Source organism: Solea solea, chromosome 18 (genome assembly GCF_958295425.1).
Source record: "Solea solea chromosome 18, fSolSol10.1, whole genome shotgun sequence".
NCBI lineage: Eukaryota > Metazoa > Chordata > Actinopteri > Pleuronectiformes > Soleidae > Solea > Solea solea.
In genome coordinates, this window is record NC_081151.1 from 6,090,877 (window position 1) to 6,115,926 (window position 25,050).

The 25,050-nt window shown below is 40.4% G+C and overlaps 1 long non-coding RNA gene across 1 annotated transcript in view; it reads left to right on the forward strand.

Annotated features, from left to right (window-relative positions):
* Positions 1 to 2,689: 2,689 nt before the first annotated feature.
* Positions 2,690 to 25,050, forward strand: part of LOC131444467 (uncharacterized) — a 90,497-nt gene continuing 68,136 nt past the window's right edge. Inside the window, exon 1 of the long non-coding RNA XR_009233732.1 lies at positions 2,690 to 3,074. This is a non-coding gene — a long non-coding RNA (uncharacterized LOC131444467). The remainder of the gene's footprint in view (positions 3,075 to 25,050) is intronic.

Here is a 25,050-nt window from a genome sequence, read left to right on the forward strand (position 1 = left end):
GAAAACTGTAAAGCAGCTCATCAAGACTAGAAAAGCTCTAAATAACTATGACCATAAGACCAACTCTTCTTCTGATTTTATTTGGTAGTAACAAAGTACAGATATGTAACAAAGTATTTGTACTGCAAAATTTAGAAAAGGAACATTGTGCTGAGAAAAATAGGTTCATTTTTCAATACAAACTTGTAATAAGAGGATTCGCCCCCTTGTGGCCACTCAAAAGAATACAAGCTTCAGGCACTTTTGCATTGGCTTCACTGAACTAGATTAGAAACTATCCATCCTAACAGTCTACAGTCTTGAAGATTGTAAAGTCCAGCATAGCATATGAGAGCTAGTGAAAACAACACAGCGTTCAAGGTGCGTTGAGCTTAGCTTGAAGAAGCATTCAAAAAATTCTTAAACACATGCAGCTGTTGATAGTAGATGACCACAAATTAGGCAGTAATGGAAACAGAAAGAAAGGGTTTTTATAAACGCAATCACGGATAAAACGTTTGTTTTGTATCTTTTTAATATACTGCAAATAGTCACAGTAACTGATCGAATTTTTACGATCAAGCGATGGATTGAGTCATCGAAAACTCAAAGGGTGGGCAGTCAACTTGTCAAAAAGTGGTATCGCTCAGGCGTCGATGAACACCTTTGCTGCATGAGAGAGAGAGGCAGACATGCCTGTTTTTGAATAGATATTTGGTTTATGTTTATAAAATATACAAATGAAACAATTGCTTATCACTATGGCGACATATAGGAGGAACAAAAACATAAACAAAACATTCGACTGAGAGAAATATTCATGTAACTTGTAAGATGTTTTTTTTCCCCCCTCTCGTTTCTTTTAGTTTATACGTGTCAGAGGAAGAAGAATTTTCCCTCTTTTCAACCTTCATGAAAAACAGAACAGCCAGAAAACGTCTGCGGGGACTGTTAGCTCAACTACAGAGCTCAGGGAGGGTGATAGACAGTCGGTAATTAAGGGCAGAAATAGAAATAATATGAGTGGGAGTAAAACAGCGAAAATGGGGTGGCGAAGTCAGACGCCTTAACTTTGTATAGGAGCTCCGGAAATATACAGTTTATGCCTGTTATTCAGTTCAGTTTTGAATTCACTTTCCTTTTCAGTTCTGCAAGGGTGTGTTGCACGTGTATCATGTTGTGTTTTTTAGTTGAAAGTATGTATCCCTGTTATGGCGCGTTATTGGATTACCAGTTATCTGCACTGTCAGCTTTTGTATAGTAACATAAACAAAAACTGAGGCCATAAGTTATGTGTGTGAGATATCACATTGTTACCCGAGCGCTAATCATTCTTTGCTGCTAGAGGCGCTTCGTTCACAGCCTCCCCCTCTGTGTCTTTATTTGTCCCTCCTTCTCTCTCTCTGTTTGTCTTCTGCTCTTTATCTCTCCTTTTCGTCCTCTCCATCTGTCTGTAATGGTATTTCAATAGGACAGATAGCCACAGGAATCCGATACGCGGTGCATCTAATTGAGTCTTTAATAGGTTGTGTGATGTCTGCTTGTTGCCAGTTCACACTGAGAGCGACTGTGAGACAGAAGTCACACTTCAAACGACACGCCACAGCCAGCTGGACTCATCTGGAAGTGGAAAGGTCAGTCTGCATGGCTGCGTCAACGGCAATGACATGTTGTTTGTAAAATTTTATGCACTGAAAAGTACTTCCCCCCCCTCCCCTCCTCATCTGGTGAAAATGTGTTTGTGATTTGGTAAGGATCCAGATTCCTGTTTATTAGAGATGCACAGTAGAGAGAGAGAGAGAGAGAGAGACTGAGAGCGGATCAAAGAAGCACTTTTAAGTTTTGTGGTATTGATAGAAATGTTCTCCCGTGTAATAGTGTCAAAACAAGAGCTGAGGCAAAGAAGACATTAATATTATACTTCCATTCTAAAGGCTTAATGCCCAAATGAGAATTTTGTTCCCTTTTTTTAAACTGGCATCTTATTCAGTTCCTGAATTGATTTGAGCTCTTACAGTATTTCAAAATCTGTCTCCATTAGAAACAACTCACTCCACTGAACTAATCCTCTCTCTGAACAAAAAGGTCTCATTATAGTCTGACGATATAAGTTTAATTAGCATTGAAAATGAGCAGCTGTATTTCCCCCCCCATCTATAAAATGTAGTGGTTCGACTGTGGCCCATAGCAGCTCTGTTGTATTTAAATTTTAAAGGTAGAGCGTGTAAAAAAATGAGAGACATCTACTGTAATCATGGTGTGTATACCAGGGCCTTAACACTTGCCCCTCCTTTTTCCAAATGTGTCAGTGAACCAGAAAGGCTGTTGATCTTCTTCATTTCAGTAAACGTCCTCTTTAAAACATGAAAGACAATCTCTGGCTGGTTTGTCTGTGTGGGCTGTTGTAGAAACATGGCGGCACAAGGTGATGGCCTCCATGAAACAAGGCTCAGAACAAAACTGAGTTGGTAAAGAAATGTAACTTTAACTGAAATACATAGATAATTTGGTTATAACGAGGTAAAATGGAAATAAGTGCATTAATAAGTACATTTTTTATCGTTTCAGATAGGTTTTGGGTGTAAAGTGTTTTCTAAAATAAAAGAAAGGGAAACTATTCCTTAAATCTTACAAAGATAGCGTGTTTCATTGGTTGCCTGAGGTGTAATTTAGAAAAGTAATTGGTTGCAGAAATCGATGCGACCAGTAGAGGGCGGTGTTGGATAAGGAGAGAGGAGAGAGGCGAAAAGATTCACGCGAAGTGGGAGCCAGGTAGTTAAGTGGTAATGACTCTGATAACTGTTGAAGAGTTTTAAGGAAACAATTGAAGAAAATTTGAACACCTGAGCACACAGTTTGTATGTTAATACGAACGGGAGTGTGAGTGAAGGGAGTCTGAAGCAGAGTTGAAGTACACGAGGAGTTGCTGACGACTGGAGGACGCTATCGGCTAAGCTAAGTGAGCTAGTACTGAGCGCCGAGGGACGTAAGGACGCCGTGTCCGGTGAGGGAGGACTGATGGAATCTTCTGGACGGGAATATCGCCTCGGTTTCATCGTTTGGACCACCCGCCGTTGGGACCGAGACTGAAAGCTGTAAGTAAAAACTGTATATTTGCTGTTGGACATGAGTAGGAAGAAGAGTTTATCATCCGCAACTCACAGGCCTACAACGTTTTTGTTTGCGTTCTGTGTTTGAGACCTAGCGTGTGTTTGTGTGAGTGTGGGCCCACAGTTTGGTGTAGACTTCAGGTGTTTCATATGTTGTGAAAGAGTACAAGGGTTTAACAAGAAAACAGGTGGAAGAGGGACGCTATATACTTTACAGGTGTGTTATTTAAGTTTCTACAGTAATCAATTAGAGCTGCAGCTAACGATTATATTCATAATTTATTAATCTGTCGAGTATTTTGTTCCAGTTTTTGTCAAACCTGGAAATTATGATGTTCTCACATGTCTTGTTTTGTCCACAAACGAAAATGATTCAGTTTTAATGATTTCTTTGTTGTATGGAGAAAAGAAACCAGAAAATATTTACATTTAAGAAGCTAAAACGATCAGAATACCTGTTGTAATGAAAAAACCCTCAAACCAATATTGATTATCATTGACGATTCATTTAGTAATCGATTGATACTCTATTATTTGAGTAATTGTTTCAGCCCTACAATCAATCATGATTTTTAGTTGGGTGGAATGTGGATGTAAAGGTAAAGGTCAGTGGGTTAAATATCCAGAGCGATAGGTTACTGTTTTTAGTGTGAGGGGGATTGAATGGCACTATTTTTGTTATGTTTTATTTAAAGAAAACAGTAGAACCTTGTCATTCCCTTTTAACGTGAGTCAATATATCTTAGCAAATAAAGGAGTATCGGGGTGCTACACTTACATAAATGTCATTTCTAGCTGAGACCCCCCAGACTTCCCTTTCCCTTGGCCACATTATCCAACCCTGACTGTAAGATCCCAGGGCTCCCACCTAGTCCTTGGTCTGTCCAACTTCTCCCAGTCGGACATGCCCTTCATGGCGTCCTTACCATTAGGATCAGCAGTTCTAAATCTGAGGCCACGGTTCTCAGTAGGAAACCGATCGATTACCTACTCAGGTCTGGGTTGGGAATGAGTCTTTGCCCCAAGTGAAGGACTTTAAGTGTCTCAGGGTCTTGTTCACAACAGAGGGAACAATGGAGCGTGAGATTGGCCGGAGAATCGGAGCAGCGGGAGCCGTATTGCGTTCACTCCACTGTTGTGACGAAAAGGAAGCTGAGCCAAAAGGCAAATAGACAAAAGAGCGATGGGTAAGGCCCATAAAACACGGGTACAGGCGGCTGGAATGGGTGGCTATCTCAGAGACGGGGTGAGAAGCGCAGTCATCCGGGAGAAACTCAGAATAGAGCTGCTGTTGAGTTGGTTCGGGCATCTGGAAATCCAAGAATCAAGACAGATATATCTTTTGTCTGTTATATAATGACTTTGACTCTGAGTGGGTGATTCAGGTTTGTCTAATGATGTAACAGTGCTTGCGTTAAAGTGAGTGCTTTTCTTATAAGACATGTAGAGTTCAACCAGTTTTTGGTTACGCCGATGCCAAAATCATCCTTTAACATCAATGGAAACATTATCTCGTCATTATCTGATTCAGGGTTGAATAACTACAAGCAAGTCATTGTACTCCATGCTGTGCTCATGACATGGTGCATTACAACGAAACATAATAATTATAGGGTAAGATTTGATTTGTTTTATCAGCAAACATCATTAGAGATTACATTTTAGTCTAATCTTTATTTATATCAAGTCATACTTTTACTGAATGAGGTTCGTTTTAGACAGACTAAATGAAATACGGCACAGACATGAAGACTTTTGACATATGATGTTTTGTACAGATAAGTACATGTTCATGTGTAATTAGGCGTAATTCTCCTTTTGTGGTGTCTGTGTGGACATGTATGTACCAACCAGGGCTGCAGTGACTATATTCTATCTCTGCTTAGCGGCAGGATAATTAACATCTTCACCTGGCTCCTGGTTTGTTCGTTTAAAAAGCCTAATTAATCACAGGGACAACGTTGGGACTGGAGTCAGTGCCGCCAAGCGTGAAATTACCTTTCTCGGAGACTGGGCTCAAACGTCCATAAACAGTGATCCTGCCAGCCTTCCCCTCTGTACCTGACTCTGCCATTCTTTATCTGGCTCTGTACATGGCCTTGGAATGAGCTAGAGAGGAGAACAGGAGCAAGAAAGAGCAGCAGAGCTGGGAAACATTGCCGAAGAATAAAAATGAAGAAGGAGATCTGAGGGGGAATTGTTTCTTTTGTGATATCCCACTGCGCCGACAGACTGATGGTCCTGCTCTGCTGGGTAAAAATAAAATGAGCTGGTGGGCTAGCGTACCTGATACACCTCCTCTGGCCCAATCGATGACTTTGAACTTTCCAACATGGTAACAGAGAGAACTTCTTTACATCAATAGACGTGCACTATCATATCCCACTGCTGGTGTTGAGTGGAGCGGCAGCTGTTCTGGGAGAAGCCTGTATGAATCACTCCGACACCCACACTCCTAACCTCACCCTCTCTTCCTACCTGCACACCAGGCAAATCCCCCCCTTCCTCCCCCGCCCACCACAAGCCGCCAACAGCATCAACCGTCTTTGTACTTAACCTCACACATCACAGCTAACTCGTATATCAATGCTGGGTTGAGACAGCGGAGAAGGGGATGCGTGCCTATTTCTAGCCCAGTAGGAGTGGATAATGGCCGCTGTGTGTTTGTTTGTGTGTGGAATGCTGTTGAACTTGATGGAGGTGCATATGCTTGACTGTGGTGTGTGTGTGTGCTGAGGCAGATCTGCAACACTACAACACATGACACATACTGAAGCACAGACATTAAAATGTGCAGACAACATCCAGTCCAGTCAGTCAACTCATGTTTAAAATGTTTGTCAAAGTTTCTCCTCTACAACGGAGTATTAGGGCCAAAGTAAAGATATTTTCTTTTAATGCTTTGAGAATAAAGTGGTAATATTATGAGAATAAAGTCGTAATCTTTAGAGAGCAAAGTGGTGATATTATGAGAATAAAGTTGTAGTATTATGAGAATAAAGTCATAACCTTTGGAGAATAAAGTCGTAATATTATGCGATTAAAGTTGTAATTATTAGTCAAGCTAAATCTCAGATGATCAGCTCCAACCACCTGCGTCAAGATGAGGAACGCGGAGCTTTTGGTGAAGTTAAATTCTGATTTGGGCTTCACAAATAAAGAAATACTTGATCTTTTTGTCACATTAGCGCCACATTATCTTTAGCATCAGTACTCTGATTGTGAAAGAAACAGTTTGTTTGGAAGAATGAATCACACAGGCAGCAGATCATCTCTTTTGTGGAGGAGGAAATGGCTGGTAGTGGTCGACTTCAAGGCTACTGCTGGTTACATCTGCATTCTGTTGCTTATTAGTAATAATAATACATTTGATTAAATAATGATTACAAAAATATCATATCGCAGCTTTATTGTCATAATATTATAACTTTATCCTTATAATATTATGACTATTCTCGTGACCATTTAAAGGAAAATGAAGTAGAGAAAAAAACAGAAAGAAGAGCAGAGTCCTGCTGTGAGACTGCAGATAAACAGTGAGGGACAGAGAAGAGGACTGTAGCTAAACCAACTCTCTTTGTGTACAGTATGTGGTTAAAGTGTAAATATTTTGAGTATGTCACTTCACTTCTACGTGTTTGCTGAACAGGAGGATTAATACCAGAGCATTTACGTTAATATTCTGTACAAACACTGATAAACAGTGGTGCTGACCTGCTTTGGCCTCCACTAAAGTGTTCGTGTGTCCATGTGCGTGTGTGCAGAGTGAGGACAGAGCTACTCCAGAGGACTCACCCCCAGCAGAGATGATTCATTTTAAACCTAATTTTTAAACACTAAGCAATTTTCATTCAATTCAAACTCATTAAAATCTGGCAAGGTGGGCGATGAGTAACACGTTTTCCCGTGGGGTGACAAAGTCGGAAGAAATGTATTTTTATTAAACTCAACGCTCACTTTAATGCAGCAGGAAAAGAAACATGCAAGTTTGTTATCCCATCTCATCATTCCCCACAGGTTAAATAAGATATGAGGAATAATATCTTCAACCCTCTGTCTGAGTCAACATGTGGATGATAAGTTGGTGAGGAGGCTGAAGTGACGTGTCAAATTAAATGACAGGCAGAGAGAGAGAGAGATGGACAAGACGTGCTGTAGTTTAAAAAACTGGGAATGTGTGTTTGACGTGTATGATGGGGAGTGAGCCTTGTCATGTATGCAGTGCAGCATGAGTTGACTGCCTGAACGAGCTCACAGGCTTCACTACATTAACTTTGGGAATACAGTGTACCTGCTGTCTCCTTTCCCCTACTGCTTCTCCTTGTATTTGCTATTTGTTTATGTCAGCTCTCTCTCTGTGTGTTTGTGGGTTTCATGACAAGGCCTAGGGGAAAACCTGATCGCAACACGAACGAGGTGAGCTCCCTCTTCCCAACTCCCAAGAAAATACCAGCAACACGTTGATCAAACCATTTTAAAGGTTTACTAAAACAAGCATGAGATGTCTGCAGGCAGGCAGGCAGGCAGGCAGGCAGGCAGGCAGGCTGTCTGACTGTCTGTGAGTCACTTGACTGCAGCAGCTGGGATGATTGATCAGGCCTCTTATAGTGGAACCTCCTGTGAATGACCAGTCAGCTTCCAGGATCCACTGAGACCATCAAGCATGCACACCTGCAACCACTCACCACTCAATCACACACTCACACACATTCAGGAAAACACACGCAAGGAAAGGGAAGGCACGCGTTAGTGGTTCACCTGCACACCTGAGTCACACTCACTACAATTAGAATTTGTTTTATTTGCAAACACACACCACTTAGTGATTAGTTTATTTTTCACACCAGTGCAGTTAAGGTTACTAGAGCCCTTGACCTGTCCCAGGATTTAAACTGGTCACCCTATGGATACAAGGGTTATCTTAAACACCTTAAAATTCAGATGTTTATCATGAGACTTGACTTGGGCCCAGTCCCAATGTCGACCCTCACATAGTGCTTTCAGACAGACACAGTTCTGGTTCTGGCTCTTGTGCCTTTCTGGAGCCTCAGAACCATGGTGCTTTCTGGCAAACCAGTCTGCGTTCACACCGGTTTAAGAGGAACCAAAGTGGGAGAATGTTGCGTTTTGTCTGCAATTTGCACGGCTGGCAATATATCGATTTTTTTAAAAATGTATTTACTATTTCTCTTCTATCCTTTTCTCTCTTTATATTTATTTTTAACTCCTCCTTGTGTTGTTATGTATAACTACCCTGCGTGCCTTAGTTGCTATATAAAGTTCCATCCATACTAACGCAACTGAGAGCATACAGTATATCACGTGACCTTTCAGGTACGCTGGGCATGCACACGCTGGCGTACGAAGTAGATTCTTTCGCATTGCAGATGTGTGATTATAGTTTCAGAGAGTGCAATGTAAGAGGAACACCATTTGTGAAAACAAAGCACATGGATAAATCCCTGTGGTTTTCAAATGAAAACATAGCCAGAAGCATTTTCAGACTTTTCTGTTTTCAGGTCACAGAAATGCTGGGGTGGTGTTGACGGCGGGGTGTGTCTGCAGCAGAATGTAAACATTTTTAAACGTGGACGTAACCAAAGACTCTGAGGCTCGTTCACGTTCGCACTTGTCGGTGAGGGCTGAGCACTCATCAAATGTGTGATGACCCTCCAGCAGGCATTTTGAGCAATTTATGGCCACTTTGTGTAAATGATCATTTCTGCCTGAGCTTTACCCACAGTTTAAAGCATGTGGATAACAAACCAATCTGCAAACTATGAACAGCAATGTTAAAAAATGTAAAATAAAACAGGCATAAGGGGAGCAAACAACTCTGATGTTGCCAATACAAAGATAATGTGTATTTAGAGGATAGACAGCGGAATGTAAGAATATGTAATAAAGTTTATTAATCAACCATTTATTTTATTTCTTGCAAAATGGCGACTTTTGCACATGGTGTAAATTCTTTATTTCAAAATAATCCCTCATCAGCTCTTCAAGTCAGCAGAGAGTAAACAGCGTAAAATAAAACCTCCCAAATCTGCCAATTAAAGGCAGATTTTTGGCATCATCTAGGTAAAGTAATGCGATGCATAAAAGTGTTTGTATGTGCTCTCTGTTTATATGACTTTAGGACTATAAAGCCCCTCGCTCTCTGGCTCTCCTTAGCAGGTGACGCCATCAACGTCCATGAGGGCTTATGGTGAAAAATTGGGATTGTACCTCACTATAAATAAAAAAAGGAAAGTCCAAATAATGGGACTGTATAAACAGATGAACATCCTCATTAAATGAGTAATACACACGCAAAGATCCCAGAAATGCATCTGTGCAGCATGCATTTAGGCCAAGAAATAACACACTCTCACACAACATTCCTTTGTGTCAGTGGGAGCTATCTTTCCAATCTTTCTATAGAAATTTGTGATGAGCTGTGTGTTTTGTGGTTCCTCTGGGAACTGGCACATGTAATGAATTTTGGTTTCATAAACTTCTGGGCCACTGGGAGCTTAGAGTAAACAAATATTTAAGACATTACATCCAGACACCGTCATGCTCACGTTGTCCATGTGGAATAATTCTGTGAGTTCTCATATCTGCATGTGTGTGTGTGTGTGTGTGTGTGTGTGAGAATTGTTTTGTTAGTTGTGTGTGCGCTTGTTTGTGAAGGCAGATGTATTTTGCTTCTGCTGCTGCTGCTGCTGCTGAGTTTCTAGAAAAATCAGAACACAAATGTAGGGTGTGGGGAAAAGAATTAGGAGAGAGGAGCAGTGAGAAAGAAAATGAAAAAAAAAAGGGAAAATCAGAGTTTCAGGGAGTGAAATGTCGACGCCAGGCTGCTCACTGGCAGCTGACAGACGGAGAATGTGGCCTGATTTTTGGGCTGCAATCAAATCCCTATAAACGGAGTGATCATTCAGTCTGCCTAAACCCTCCTGCATTACTGCCAACCAGTGAGGACATGCACGACTACTTCCCACATGCACACACAGGCCGCATTTGTGACAACAGAAAGGAGGAGTTTCTCGCAGGATTTGTGATCTGCACACACGCCGCATATGCATAAATAAACAAAAGTGACTGGGGTATGAAAAATGAGGAGTGGAGCGAGGAGATTACAACAAATATAAGAAAAAGACAGGAAGATGTTGGAAATGAAAGAGATTATGTATAATCCCTAAACTCCCTTGGGGGTCGAGAGTGTGCTTTTTGTTCAGTGTACAGTGTGATAAATTGTGATATTTCAGAGGTGATGTCAGTGTTGTGACTTAATGTCTGATAAGCTGCTTACACTGTAATATATACATAACTTTATCAAAACTATCCAGGCAGGTGTTTTAGAATAACCTGATAAACGGAGAACATTTGAACCCCACGGATGGAGTTTACCTTTTGATCTCAGTAAGAGGTGACACACACTTACACACACACACACACACACAAAGCAACAACCATGTTTGCTTCTCAGTTTTTGTTGAAAAGAGGGGGGGGGAAATCATCGGGCTTCATGTCAGAGCCAATTGAGAACTTCTTCCATCTTAGTCTGAACCAATAAGCTGGGAGCTTACCTGTGCACTTACTCCTCTCAGAGCGAGACTCAGTGAGTATAGAAACACCACGTCAGGGAAAAAGAAAAACTCTTAATGTTTCTGCCTCAAGGTTCCTGCTGTTCCCAGCCAGCTCCTCACTTTGCCCCTGCAGTCACCAGGAGCTCATACAGTGAACATATTGTGAAGTAAGAGGGGGCTTTTTTTTCTTCTTCACATGTGCACACAGGTGGCCGATTATGCGAACGCTTGCTCCTAAATTCGTCATGTTCTCATAGAAACCAGAGGAGAAGAGCTCGATGACAGATGGATGGATTGTTTGATTGATATCATTAAGCTTGTCTCAAAGACTGCGGCTGTTCCTGCTGTGCAACTGTGTTCACAGTGATGATGGTGACAGATTTACTCAAAACTCCTTTTGTTGTTTTACGAAACAATGGCTCCTTGATTTCAGCCCTATACACAAAAGCTGACTTGTTATTTGTTTTTTCCATGACTGAAATTCAATAAAGCTGTCAATAGAAGCTGGGTTTTAGTTGGAAAATGTTAAATGAAAACACTTAAGACAGTTAACATCGTCATTAAGGCAGGAAATAAATAAACATATTGGAGTCAATATCAGGTTCTTCATGTGACAATGAAAAGTGTAATATCACTCTTAACAGACTTGATTTACAAAAGAAAATGCGTATGGTAAACGTAAAAACCTTCCTTCAGGAACAAAATCCAATAAAGACCTGGGAGAATCTGCTCACCTTTAACTGATAAAAACTAAACTGAAAATCTGACTGACTTGTATACTTATTTTGTGATTTATTTGTCCAGTGTTACTTAACCTAATGTGATAGCATAAAGACAAAGGGTATGTAAGTGAAGTTAAGTAAAAAAAAGCTAATAACGTACTATGTAGTTGAAACAGGTTTTTAATTGGGATGCCTCAAGGTCAGTTTTTCGTATCGAGTCATTTTACACCTCTTTAAACTACGAACACATTTATGCGAATCCATTTCAAGCCATTTCAAAAACATAATTCTCCAACTATGTAACAAACATCCTGCTCCCATAAAGAAGAAATAAACAGCCCCATTATGACTTGCTCAAAATGCTGTTGTAGTCAGCATATAGGATTTTTGGATTGGATTGGATTTTACATTTTACTCTTTCTGCTATCTGATCCAGTCATTTTAACCTCTGTCAAATACAGATTATTGTATTGGCTCATCTCTGGGTTTAAACTTAACTTTAAACTTTGTCAGCATTTTGTCTTGCAATAAAGTTTTTTTTTTAATTATTATTATTATTATTATTATTATTATTATTATCATAGTCCTCGATTATAAAGCTTTTGTTATTATGCCACTAACAAAGACTGTTGACAAATGACTTTGAACTGCAAATAAGCCACATTTGTGTCACGTCTACATTTAAAGTCAAAGGGTGCCGTAGGCAAACCTGGGAACTTTTTTGTCCTAATGCAACACAAGCAATTTGTATTCAGGTGAGCCATGTTTCAGACCAGAATCCATTTCCTCACTACAAAAGTGAAACAAGCTCCATTTAGATAAAAACAGTTGCCTGTTTATCACTAAAATGTTCCACCTGTGAGCACAAGACACCGTATTTCTCACTGTCCCAGTGTCCTGCTGATTGACTGACATGTTCTGACCTGCTCTGTGACACTGACAACATCCTCAACGTTCGTGCTGTGAGGGTCACTCGACAAGGCAGAGCTCAAAAACACATCGCCTTTACAAAAAATCATCTGCAGAGAGAAATGGATGCTCTCTCTCTCTATTCTCTGAAGTCTTGTTCTGTTTCAAAATAAAAGTGGGATGTGGTTTGGGGTGGGTCCATCTGTCTCTCCGTCTTTAGGGCACTGCAATGACATCGCCTCCATTGTCACAGCTGAGAAATGGTTTCCCCACTATTTGCATTTTTATTGACGCTCCAAATTGCAAATAGCTTTCTCCTCCTTCTGTCTTTGTCTTTGCATTGAGGGAGAAAACCCTCATTTGTTTAAGCAGGGCCAGTATAAATCACGAGTGAAGTGAACTCATCTCTGAATAAAACATCAGGTGGCAGACAGAGCACACTGGAAGTAGTTATCACCATTTCTTTGGGTGTTCCTGCTCTTCTTTTGCTCTTTGAAAAGTGCTGTACCTTTCTGTTCGCTACAGAGCTGACACTAAGGTGACTTGCACGTGAATTCATTTTTGTTTAAAAGGTCTGCTTTGGATACACCTGCCATCAACACTATCCTGGCGATGGTTAGTTTGGCTGCTTCTGTTTCATTTTAGAGACTGCATTTTAGTTTGAACTGTCAGAAATGAAGACTTTTGTAAACCTTAATAAGCTGGATTGGCTGTTTTTCGTCTATCAGCTGTGAATGCAGAGCTCAGTTATCACTTTTAGATTCAGTCAAACCATTGTTGTTTGTTTTTCACTTTCTGGAACAACAGCAGCGGGAGAGAGTCACTAGAATATGCACACCCAGTGTGACATGCATTTTCAGTTAAGTTAATATGGACGAATGATGAAACTGTGATGATGATGTTAATACTCCGATTTTGGACTAAGACAATTCAGTTTTCTTAATGTCATGTAATGTATGTTACTCCAACGTACTAACATACCTGGATAATGCTATTCATAGTCCGATTAAATGCGAGGACGATGTATGAACTGTAGTACTTTTGCTGGAAATCATACAGCGGTTCTGCACATATATTTAATTTTCTTCAGAAAAGTTAATTTTCACTGGTTAGAATGATGTTGTAAATATCGGGAGAAAATATCCTGTCTGGTGATTAAATATTAAAGCAGCTTGTCATAAGCTCGTCTCTAGTGCGCCAGGGGAAAAAACCTTTCCTTTTTATCTTTAGGAAAATGTTGTCCAAAACAGTGTCCTTGCCTGAAAGAGAGAAACCAAATCACTGGCAGATTCGTCTGAGTTCACCCAGACATGCACTCATCTCCCAGCCGTTAGTATAGAGTAGCTGTTGGTCATGAATGTATTTAAGCAAACCTTGATTTTTTACCACTTGGGACGGCACCCAAAACTTTTATTATTTCATCATACTTTATTTCATTTCATTTCATTCGTGCCTGAAAGTGGCTCACTCGCTGTTGAGTCTGAATCAGGGACTGAAAGAAAATACTGTAATATTGTCACTGAGCTCCACTGTGTTGCTGTTGTTTTCTTCTTCTTACATCTCATTTAGTTTCCTATGCATGTGTGATGTAACACCACAGGGCCGTCCAATCACTGACAATGGGAACAGTTTTAATTGGCTTTTTTTGTTGGAGTGTGTTCACCCAGGTCAGAGAAAATCCTGGGTTTATTTGCTAATATAGGTGTGAAAGAGGCTTCAGTTAACTCAGAGTCAAGTACATGTAACACATCTTATGCTTCTGCTATAAGGGACTAACCAGTAATTGGTTAGACACATTGATTGCCTCACCATTTGCTGCACAAGTACAGTATGGATTGGGCCATTACCACAGTCACTACCCTGTAGTTGCAAACATCTGTCCCGCACTCTATACATGAGAGTGCAATTACTTACCAGTCAGTGAATTACAGTGAAATCTGAGTCACAACATCTTTCTCTTCCCCGCTGCCTTTCTCACTTGTCTCACTTTCACTGGAATTGAGCAACAGCGAGCGGATGAAATTTCATTGTTTATGTATTTATTCATTGTGAAACGGGGATTACTGACTTTACAAGGTCATTCAAACAGATGAGTGAACACTCTATTTACCCAAATGTAAATACGGGCTCACGCTGGGCTCCAGTCTCACGGCTCTAGATTTAGCCGCTGTCATCATTGTCCTTCATTGTCAACCAGAAAATTGTTTTTGCTTTAACAGCTGATTAAGTTTTTCCAGCCTCCATTAGGGTGTGGAGAGCTTGGAAAATGAAAAAACACACACGCACACACAAAATGAGCTCTTGATAATTATTCTATAATCTCACACAGTTGTGAATCTTTCAATTCATATTACATGGATGTAAAACACCTGCAGTCTTTGTTTTGAATGAATGGATATATCACACAGGTTCCTCTTTTTGGATTTTGTCTTTGTGTTGGAACAAGAATCAAAATGATAAAGCAGATTTTAATATTGACAATGAACAGAACCTGAAAATGTATTTAGAAAACCCACATGCAACATTTAAAGCTGCACTGATGTTTTATTCTCCACCTGTTTGGTGTTTATGAGCAGAGACAAAGTAGCAATTCCCATCATGACCTTTTTTTCATGGTCACTTTTTAGTGTTTTCAGTCATATTTCAACGTATCGTACATTTGTTTATATTTAAAGGTTACACACTGTTTTTTAGATTCAAGTTTTTTTTTATCACACTTGTGATACAGTTACAGGCGAGTGAAAACTTCAAAAAATTAGATTCATGATTGTAGGTACTTTATTGTCAATTCCACATACAGCATACATAGGAAGAAAATTGCGTATTTCTGGCAATAAAAATTTTTTGAAATTAGAGTAAAGTGCAGACACTATGTACACGATGCAGTGTAAACACAGCCTCCAACATAATTTATTTTATTAATTTGAACTTAAGTTGATGGCAAACTGACAAAAGTCAGTCTGATTTTTGCTCTGTTTTGGTCTCCACCACTTTGTAAAAGGGGCATATTTAGACCTAAATGCATAGTCTGATGTTTTTATTTGAATTATTTTGCCAAAACATAGAGAGAGAGATAGTTGTGTGCTTGTAGGAAAAGGCCATTAAACCAAAACGATCAGTTGAAAGATGCTGCACTGCTCATTTGTTATTTGAGTCGTATAAACACACTCAGTCAGTGCAGCTTTAAAGAAGGAGACTGTTTACATGCAGAAGCACTGATGTCACTGATGCAGAAATGAGGATAAACACCAGGGTAAAAATAAAAAAAATGACCATGTCAACACGATAATGCTGCATATGAAAGGAGAAGTTAATATGGTAATAGTTGTTTATCTCTTATTTTTTGTGACAGGTGACACTAAGACCAGTCCAGGGTTGCAAACACACACACTGCTATCCCTCTTGTCTACTTTTCTGATTTCTCTCTTGGCTTTGCTCCAACAAATGGACTATTTTGTCTTTGCTTGAAACAAGAAGAGACGAACATCATGCAGCACAAAAGTACAAGCTGAATTTGAACCTGTGCTGCCGCAGTCAGGATTGTGCACCGCCAGGTGAGCCCTGCCCTCCCTCCTCTTCAATCTCTTTTATCATCCCTTTGACATCTGCACACAGGAGGTAAAATGGACTCATCTGTCTGTCTGTCAGAGTGAAAGGTCATTACCCAGTGAGGGGGGACAGGGCAGGACACGGTAAAGGACACCTCAAGGTAATTATGAAGGAACCAGGCACACTTCGGTTTCCCTTGGTTAGCATATTACAACATAATGCCGTATTAAAAATTTATTTGACATCATGGATGAATGAAGGCTGGAAACAATATCTCACTTGGGTTCAGACCTAAATTTTACAGCTGCGGTGTGTATTTTTTGATGTTGTGTGTGTGGTCTGTTAAATGTTTGTGAACATAAACGATGAAACATAATTTGTATGTCGGGTCCTGCGCGTGATAATTATCTCTGTCAAGGAAATCAGACCTGATTGAGGAAATGTTGTGTGTATTCTCTTTGCATCGCTGCTTTTTCACTCATAATCCAACCTGTCTCGCTTTACTAGCACAATGTTGCTGTGGCCTTCATCTTAGCATTCAACAAATCACTTCCTGTGTGCAGTGGGGTTGCAGTAGCATTAGCAGTGATGTCTCCAGCAGGTGGCGCGCTGAGAAACACAATAATCAGTATTGTGCGAGCTCATTTGACAAAATATTTGAATGTGACATTAACATGTTCTTATATTTAAAGGTTTTGTGAGACAGTTTTAAGGCAGAAGTTATAAAAATTTGAGATCCGATAAAATGTGTTCACTCAGTATGATCGTTGGCAGTTTAAAAAGCTGTGTTAAAAGACATAAAATTTTATGTGTTGTGATGTATTATGAGAGCAAGCTGTTGATAAAACCACTAGATTGATTTAAGCTCGGGGCTGTTTGAGACTTACAGTGTAATCATACCACATGATTCCCATCAGTAATCGTGAAATTGTAAATGTTTCAGGGTTTTTTGTTTTTTTTTCCCGATCCCTTCACAGATTCATCTTCCATTTTTGCTTGAAAGCACATCATGTGATACGAGCGAAAGCTTTTAAAACGACTCTGTGCCGTTGTTTCTTAACTGCTGTTGCTGAGCATGAACAATGAGAATCAGTTTTTCAGGCTAAATGGATGAAAACAGTTTAAAGTGCTCCGGGGGTCGGTGGACATTTTGAATAATGTATAATTTGATCTATTAGCTGAGAAGGAGAAATGTGATATGGTTAAAAACAGAATACTGCGCCTCAACTGTTGAACAATACAACCGTATGGTGTTTGACAAATTTACATAACAAGGAGGAAGCATTTGAAAGTAAAATGAACTCTTTCTGAAATTTCACCATCAGCTTCTCTGAGACCCTGCGACCTCCTCTCAGTATTCATGGACAGTTTGGTGTGGGAGATATCCCATATTTGTGTTTTGGCTGAAATAACAAAAAATTTTCATTGAAACAAAATGAAATGCCTGTGGCTTGTTGGACTGACAGCAGCAACAGATTCTGCTTGCACCTGATAAAATTTTTACATCGCCTCCTCTACAAGGAGGATCAGTGTGAGCGATTTGAGAGACGACAGATACAGGCACGCTTACACGGTTGCGCAACCAGTAATAAACCATCTGTTCGAGGAAATGCCAAATAAATACTATGTAGTGTGTGAATGTGATGATGTAAAATGAATTGAATTATGGAAAAGGTCTGTAAAGGAAGCACAGCAGATTGTGATTTAATTGGTTTGTGAAGTAGAACAAAAGGGCAATGATAATGAGCATTTGGGCATTTTATATGGACTTTTCCATAGTTTCCTTAGAAGTGTTATTTACAAACTGTTGCTGCTTCAGTTTGATGGATTGGCAGCTTTTTTTTACATACTTAATAACACAAATTAGGCCATGTGCCATCAAGCAGAGTTTTGTAGTTCTTTTTGTGGCGCAGACCGGAAACGACAAGATCCATAGTGTCAATACAATCACATGTATTCCTCCTTTTTTCATATTGTTCTTTTAATTGTTAAATCCCCTCACTCAGTCGTCCTCTACTGCTTTTATCCTCCACATGAGGGGGAACGCTGGTGCATATCTCAGTTGACATAGAGTGAAAGGCAGGACACACCCCGGACAGGTTGCCAGTCCATCACAGGGATGCGTGTCCATTTCTCCCGATACATGGTCCATGTTTTTTTTGTTTTTCCATTAGCGATGGTACCTGGTACCTTCCAAGCGAGCTGAGGTGATACTCTACACGACTTCATCAGATTGCCGGCCACTGAGTGCCGTCACAGGAAGAGTCATGAGCGTGACATCCGACACAAGAATCAAAGGGAACAATGCCATTAAGGAGTTACTATATTGTAATGGACAACCAACCAAACCGCGATCTGTGTCAAGGCGAAGCGAGTCGTGCCTGGACCATGTAGTGGAAAAGGGGCAATAGAGATTAACAACCATCCACTCTCCTATGGTCAATTTAGAGTGTCCAATTTGTCTAATCCCCAAATCTGTTGCAGGGAGCTAGAGCCAATCCCTGCTGACATAGGGAAATGTAGTGTCCAATTAACCTCTGAATGTTTTTGGACTGTGGGGGAAAACTGGTGAACCCAGAGAAAACCCACGCACATACAGGTAGAACATGCAAACTCCATGCAGAAAGGCCCTTGTTCCGACCCGGTCACAAACCCAGGTCTTCTTGCTGCAAAGGCAAGAGTGAAAACTACTACACTAAGCGTGGTTATTAAATCTTTTTTTATATATATATTATTTTGTTGCTGTTTTCATATAAACCCATGAAGGTTTCTACTGCTCCCTCACTCGTATTTTCATCTCGTTTTTCTACTACTTATATGTGTTAAATTAATAAAAAAATAATAAAGGTGGAGAATGGAAGAGCAATAAATGTAAAACGGTGTCATGAAAGAGTGGGGTGAAGAAGAGAGATGAGTTCACGGACAGATGGCTGATGGAGGGTGAAGGCAGTGTGGGTTATAGTTGGGAGGGGCAGTTTCAAATCTTGTTATTTTTCTGTCTATGAAGTCTCCTGTCGAGCCTGGTTTGCCTCACGCTCGTCTGAGTCCACAAACATAGCACGCCACCCCTTTTCCCATGCAGGTCAGCAACCTGCACCATCCAGGCGCCTACAGCAGCTCTGCTCGCACAAAGGACAACAGCACCTCCCCGACAAAGACACACCCACATGTGCACATGAGCTCGCACGACCTGCAGCACCAGCAACTTTTCCGAATCAACACACTTTTCACGCAGCAACACAACCAGAAATTGTGATGACTAGTGTTTGTTGTCCAGGAGGAGTGTAAAGGGAAAAGAACAAATAAATTAAGATTTACTGGTCAGATAGCACAGGAGAATATGAGTATGTGGTTTCCAGAGAAGGGCTTTATCAGCACTCATACACTTTATTACATGCAGCAGGGGAGAAGGGCAGCCAGATATTACCTCAGCAACAGCCCCTCTTACTGGTGGGCAACAGAACAGCAGGTGAGCTTGTGCTCTGATGGGTAACTCGTATGAAACATCAGAATTTATTCATTTCCAAGGCTGTTAAGTGAGAACCAATCAATAAGAATATATTGTTAAGATAAATTGTATTAATATACCCATTAAAATAGTACATATTTAATTAATGTATTGTAATATGCACTATGTATGTACACTTATTTGCAAACTTATTTTAAAAACACTTGAATTTACTAGAGCTGAAAAATGTAATCTATTAATCGATTACTAAATTAAACTACAACTATTTTGATAATCGGTTTGAAGCTTTTTTTCATGATTAAAACAAGATTTCCGATTGTTTAAGCTTCTTAAATGTGAATATTGTCTTAATTTCTTTACTCTGGATAACAAAGAAATCATTTGTTAATCATTTTGGTTTGTGGACAAAACAAGACATTTAAGAACATCATAATTTCCCAGTGTAAATAGTACTAAAATTAAATACAGTAGTCTTTGTAATATTTTGTCTGAATCCATTCAAAGATGGAAGCAAAGTTTGAATATCAGAAATAACATCAGTGGAGAGAAAATAGGAAAGACAAGGCTGAATGAAACCACCAGTGAGAATATAATTACAGCGAAAAGCTTATCAAACATCTCAGCTCAGTTTCAGGTTGAATGAAAGTCCCGACTGTGAATAACTGAATTAAAACCAAGGTCTTAAATAACTAGTTAAGATTATATAAATGACTGCGTAAACGTCTTAAAAGTTCACCATTCGCTTGGTTGTTTTTATGTCTCCCAATGTCGGTGATCCGATGTGACAGAAGGTTGGTCTTATTCAATAACAAGGTGTCAATGAGTTTAACTCATGAAACGTGTGGGTGTGATCCACATAAATCTGGTGTAATAGACCTTTTTCACAACTGACATAGGACAAACATGGATTTTGCCAATAATTTTAATAAAGGTTGTAGACTTGGTGCGGTTGGGGGTTGCAGCTTTCAGCCAATTTAACATTCAGAGCTTTTACGTCTGACCACAAGCGATTTTTTCCCGGCTATTGTTCTGCTTGTGTTTACCCACGGTGCCCTGCGTTGTAGTACGCTTCCTGCATTTGGTTCACTTGAAGCGAACCGAGACCTACTGAGTTTGGTTGTGCATTCACACCTCCCCAAACGAACCGGAACTAGGGTTGAATTAAGAGGGGTGGTGTAAATGTACCCTAAAGGCCCTGGTATACCCAACGTGCATCATGCGCATGACACTGAACGTTCCGCCCCAACGGTAGGTGTGGTATTGAGCCCTGCTCACTAAGTAGTCGGCAAGGATAGTCATCCGAGCCTGGACCTGGCAACTCTCAAACCGGCTGACACCCTTACTCCCCTGCCCGACGGACCTTTCAGCTGTGACCAGCTCGAATCAGGACTTGTCTGAGGGAGCTGTAGCATCATTCTCTTCTTCTTTGGAATGCGTCCTATTCCCTGCATCCAGACTTGTACCGCCACCCGATAGATACTACAGGACCCTGATGCGCAAGTATACCAGGGTCCACAAAATGCGATGCGCACGTGACGTGTGCACAGTAGTATACCAGGGCCTTAACATTCCACTCCAGCTATAGTAGTCAGGGTCATGCTATTGTTCAAGTGTGAGGGTAGGTCACACTAAATACTTGACTTTACTTTATAGCTGCATACATGTTTCCCTTATTTTATAGATGTGTTCCAATAAAGTGATTGAGAGATAATTCTTCCTGTGTAGCCATTGTAGTGTTGCTAAAACAACTAATCCTCAGACTTCAGCACAGTCCTGATGAACCTCAGCTCTGCACAAATATAACACATAACAACTATACATAGGTACGATGACATCGCCAATCAATAAGACACTTACACCAAAGCTGAAGTGTCATCATGGGAAAAAGTGTATGAGGGTAGAAGTAGTTCTCTCGTCGTTCACGGCAATGCACTGCGACGTCTCTTTACTTGTATTCATCATTATTGATTTTGTCACGCTGCGAACGGGCGGCGTTTCACTTTGTCAGGTGAAGTACAGGCGTCACTTAATGCACAGCGAGCGGAGTGATTGTGAATCGGGAAGAAACGGAAAAAACCTGTGACGGGAGGAATTAACGCGACGTGCAAACTGACGCGTCGGATCACGTCGTATTCAGTGTAATTTCAAGAGACTGAATTTTCATTTAAATATCACATGTCAGAACCACTAACATGTAACTCGCAGGCATGTTCTACTGCGGTGGCTGCCATATCATTTGTCTGTTTGTTCATTTTGTGTTTTGCTGTTACTACTGTGACATGTCAGATCTCTTGTGGGATTATTACACATTTAAAGGAAAATTATTCAACTTGTCATTTTGTTAAAAGAAAACATCTCTATTTTATGGAAGCTCTTTAATTCTCTTAAATGAATTATTGTAATGTGAGGAACTAATGACAGCTAACGACAAAAGTGTATATATATATATGTGTATATATATATATTTGTATATATATATATTTGTATATACATATATATATTACAGGCTTTTAACATTTATCCAGTCCAGGATTCATTCTGTGACTCACACATAGAAGCAGATGTGTTTCTTTTAGATGGGGACCAGACTGTATTTCCTCATTATCTTGATGTAAGATTAGTCTGACCCAAACCAAAGTGCTACAGTGTGAGCACTGACAGCAACTGGAAATAGAACTTTGGGGGTTTTCTCAACTAATGCAAATGTGAAAAAAACAAGTTTAATTGATGCCATAAAACTTTAACGCAGTAGGCAGGATTGCAGGAAATAAAGGTGAGTGTGGAATTTCAAGCTGAAAGTTATTAAAATTCCGCTCAAGTTGAAATATTTGAACTCAAGTGAAGCGACGTTGTGATGTTGCAGTGATTCTTCCAACGTCCCCAACCTGGCTCAGAAATGGAGGAACTGATGCTGTATGTTTGCATTCTAAGTGAGAGGGACTGCGGGATAAGGATTTATTTAGAACTCCTGATTTGAAGTCGTATTTCTGGTCTCATGTTGAAGCGAGGTCAAGCGCTCACTCATAGTTTATCGACTCCAGAGGTGAACATCTGGCTTGTGAGACGCTGTTCAACAGACGGGTAGATGGTTGGCGTAAGCAGGTCGAATAAAGTGGAGTTTTCGAGCTGAGAATAGAGCCGAGAGATGTGTGAGTGAACCAAAATAGAAAGCTGGGCCCACTTAGCTCAGTAAAACAGAGAGATGCTGCAGATTCAGGAGATAATTCTAGCTCCTGCACCAAAGAAACGATGCCTCGCTATGTTCATTTAACATTTAAGTAATATACATTGCATCCACAATCTGACAGTGGGATGATCTTATATAATATAGTCTATAAATGGTCTATTGCCATTAATAATGCCTTTGAACCCCTTAATAATTCAGTCGTAGATGTACAGACAATATAAGTGAGAAATAGTAAAGCTGCAGCTTCTACCAGATTCTACTGAATTCTGTGGTGGAAAAGAAGAGAGAAAAATATTCAAAATTCTTGACAGAAATGTCTGTGTGGTCTTCAAATAAGCATGCAACAGATCGCTTGGTTGTTCGGAGCCCTTTGATATGTCCATTGCCCAAGGCCCAAGCTCACTTAAAGGAAAAATCTGTGACATTTAACGTCCTTGTTGTACAAAATGAACATAATACAGCAGCTGGGGTTTGCTAGTGCTGAAAAATGCTCTTGTACTGCGACATCAGGCTTTTTAGTTCTAAACAAGCTGTGTGGTGCATACTCCGGTTTACAATGCGAACACTAGCTTTGCTTAGCTTATCTTAGCTTAGCCCTGTTGCAATAAGTCACATCTGTTGCTTTCAATCAAACAGGAGTTTCCGGTGCCATGGAAAAAGCCAATTTGAGATGTACAGAATTCTGGCAGACAACTCTTACATGGAAAAACAGTTATTACAGGAACACACCATGAACTGAATCAAACAATTATTTTTCAGTAAGTAGCACTCAGCTCCGTCTCTGTGGCAACTACAAACTGGTCCTCCACTCAGATGGAACCTTGAGAGTTGAAGTAGCTTCATGAAGCAGGGAATGTCTGTGCCGAAGCAAATCTTCCAGTTATGGAAAATAAAGGCTGATGCGGTCGCCTGCTGTGAATATCAAGTAGAGATGGAGCAATTAGAGTCATGTAAACGTGGCAACACACAGACAGCAAGAGGTCACCGGTGTATTTGAAAGTGATATTCTGCAAGAACCCGCCATTAGACATTAGTCACTACTGCCTCATAGGAGAGGGACCAGGGCCATAATTTATAGATTATGCCTCCTCACACTAAAGGACAATGGGCCGGATTTCGGTCCTGAATCTGAGCTAATTTGAACAGATTATCTGATTTTTACAGCTGAACAAAAGATATGGACCTGAGCAGAACCCCAACAGCTACTAACTGATGCCGCTGACGGTCCGCATCCATGTCTGATTATACTCTGAAGTCATGTTCAATCATGTGAGTTTCTGTGAGATCCCAAATTCCTGGAATCTCATTCCTGAAAGTGTGTGGTCTAGTCTGTGCTTTCTCAGGATAAAAACATTGAAAATTGGTTACAAAGTTCCCATGTTTTTAAAATCAAGTCAGATTTGAAAATCCTCTAGTATCAGCTCAGGCCTTAGAGAACGCTTTGCATTCCCAACTGCAGAAGCAGATTCACTGTCCTTCGGGCCTTTCTGAAGAGGATTTGTGATTTCTCAAATTTGAGATCAGACTGTTTAGTTTGCCGTATGCCTTAACCAACAGCGCTCGCAAATCATTTGTCCCAACCAGTATTTTACTGCTGAACAAATTGTGAAACACATGTTGTCTATGTCTAGAATAGATGTTATTTAAATCTTTGTCTGCTTATCTGACATTTGTGGGAGATGCACAAAGAATTCTACGAAAGAAAACTCTCAGACATTCACTGAACTACGGGAATTCTTTGGGGATTGTCAGGAGACTAAGATAATCTCCATTTAATGTCTGAGTGAGCTCATGTGAAAAACAGAGCAGAAGACATTCCTGAGAATCCACAGTGAATGAATGGCTGAGTCGCCTGCTTCCTGCATACAAAAGCCCGATGCCACCCCCTCGCCTGAATCCCCTAAAGATTCTCCTGCTGTGAAGTTGGGTCATGCAGTTGATCTCTTGCTGTGTTTGTCATATGTGAACGGCAGACTATGGAGAATGTCTGGACTCTAATCTCTGGACATTATTATTCATGTTCATGTCTGAACATGAGAAACCATCTCTCAACAGAGGATGAGGTTTGCGGCAATGCCTATCTCAAACTTATAAGTTCGTTAATCTCTCCCCAGGAGACTAAACTGCTTCAAATTAACCTTTGTGACGACAGGCATTCTGTGTAACTTTAACACTCTAATGACCATTGTTAACAACCTGGAGCTCTCCAACGGCTGTAATTGGCTCTCAATGGCACTTTCTATCACACCTTAGAGCAGCCCAACGACTGTCGTTACAGCACAGTGGAGTTCTGGTGAGCACTGCCCACTTTTCATAGACTTTCAATTTCCTGGGCCTCACCACAAACCTTCCCTACTGAAGAAGCGTCTTGGATGGGAGGTGAAATGTCTTTGAGGCCAGTTGCCAACAAATTGGCTAAGACAATATTGCCATGAAAAACACCAAGAATATAAGAAGGCAATAGTAAAAAAAAAAAAAAAAGACTGCAGGGCATACCAGTGAAAGTAATTAAAGTCAGGTAGCACTGTTAGGGGTCAGAGTTCATGTCTGG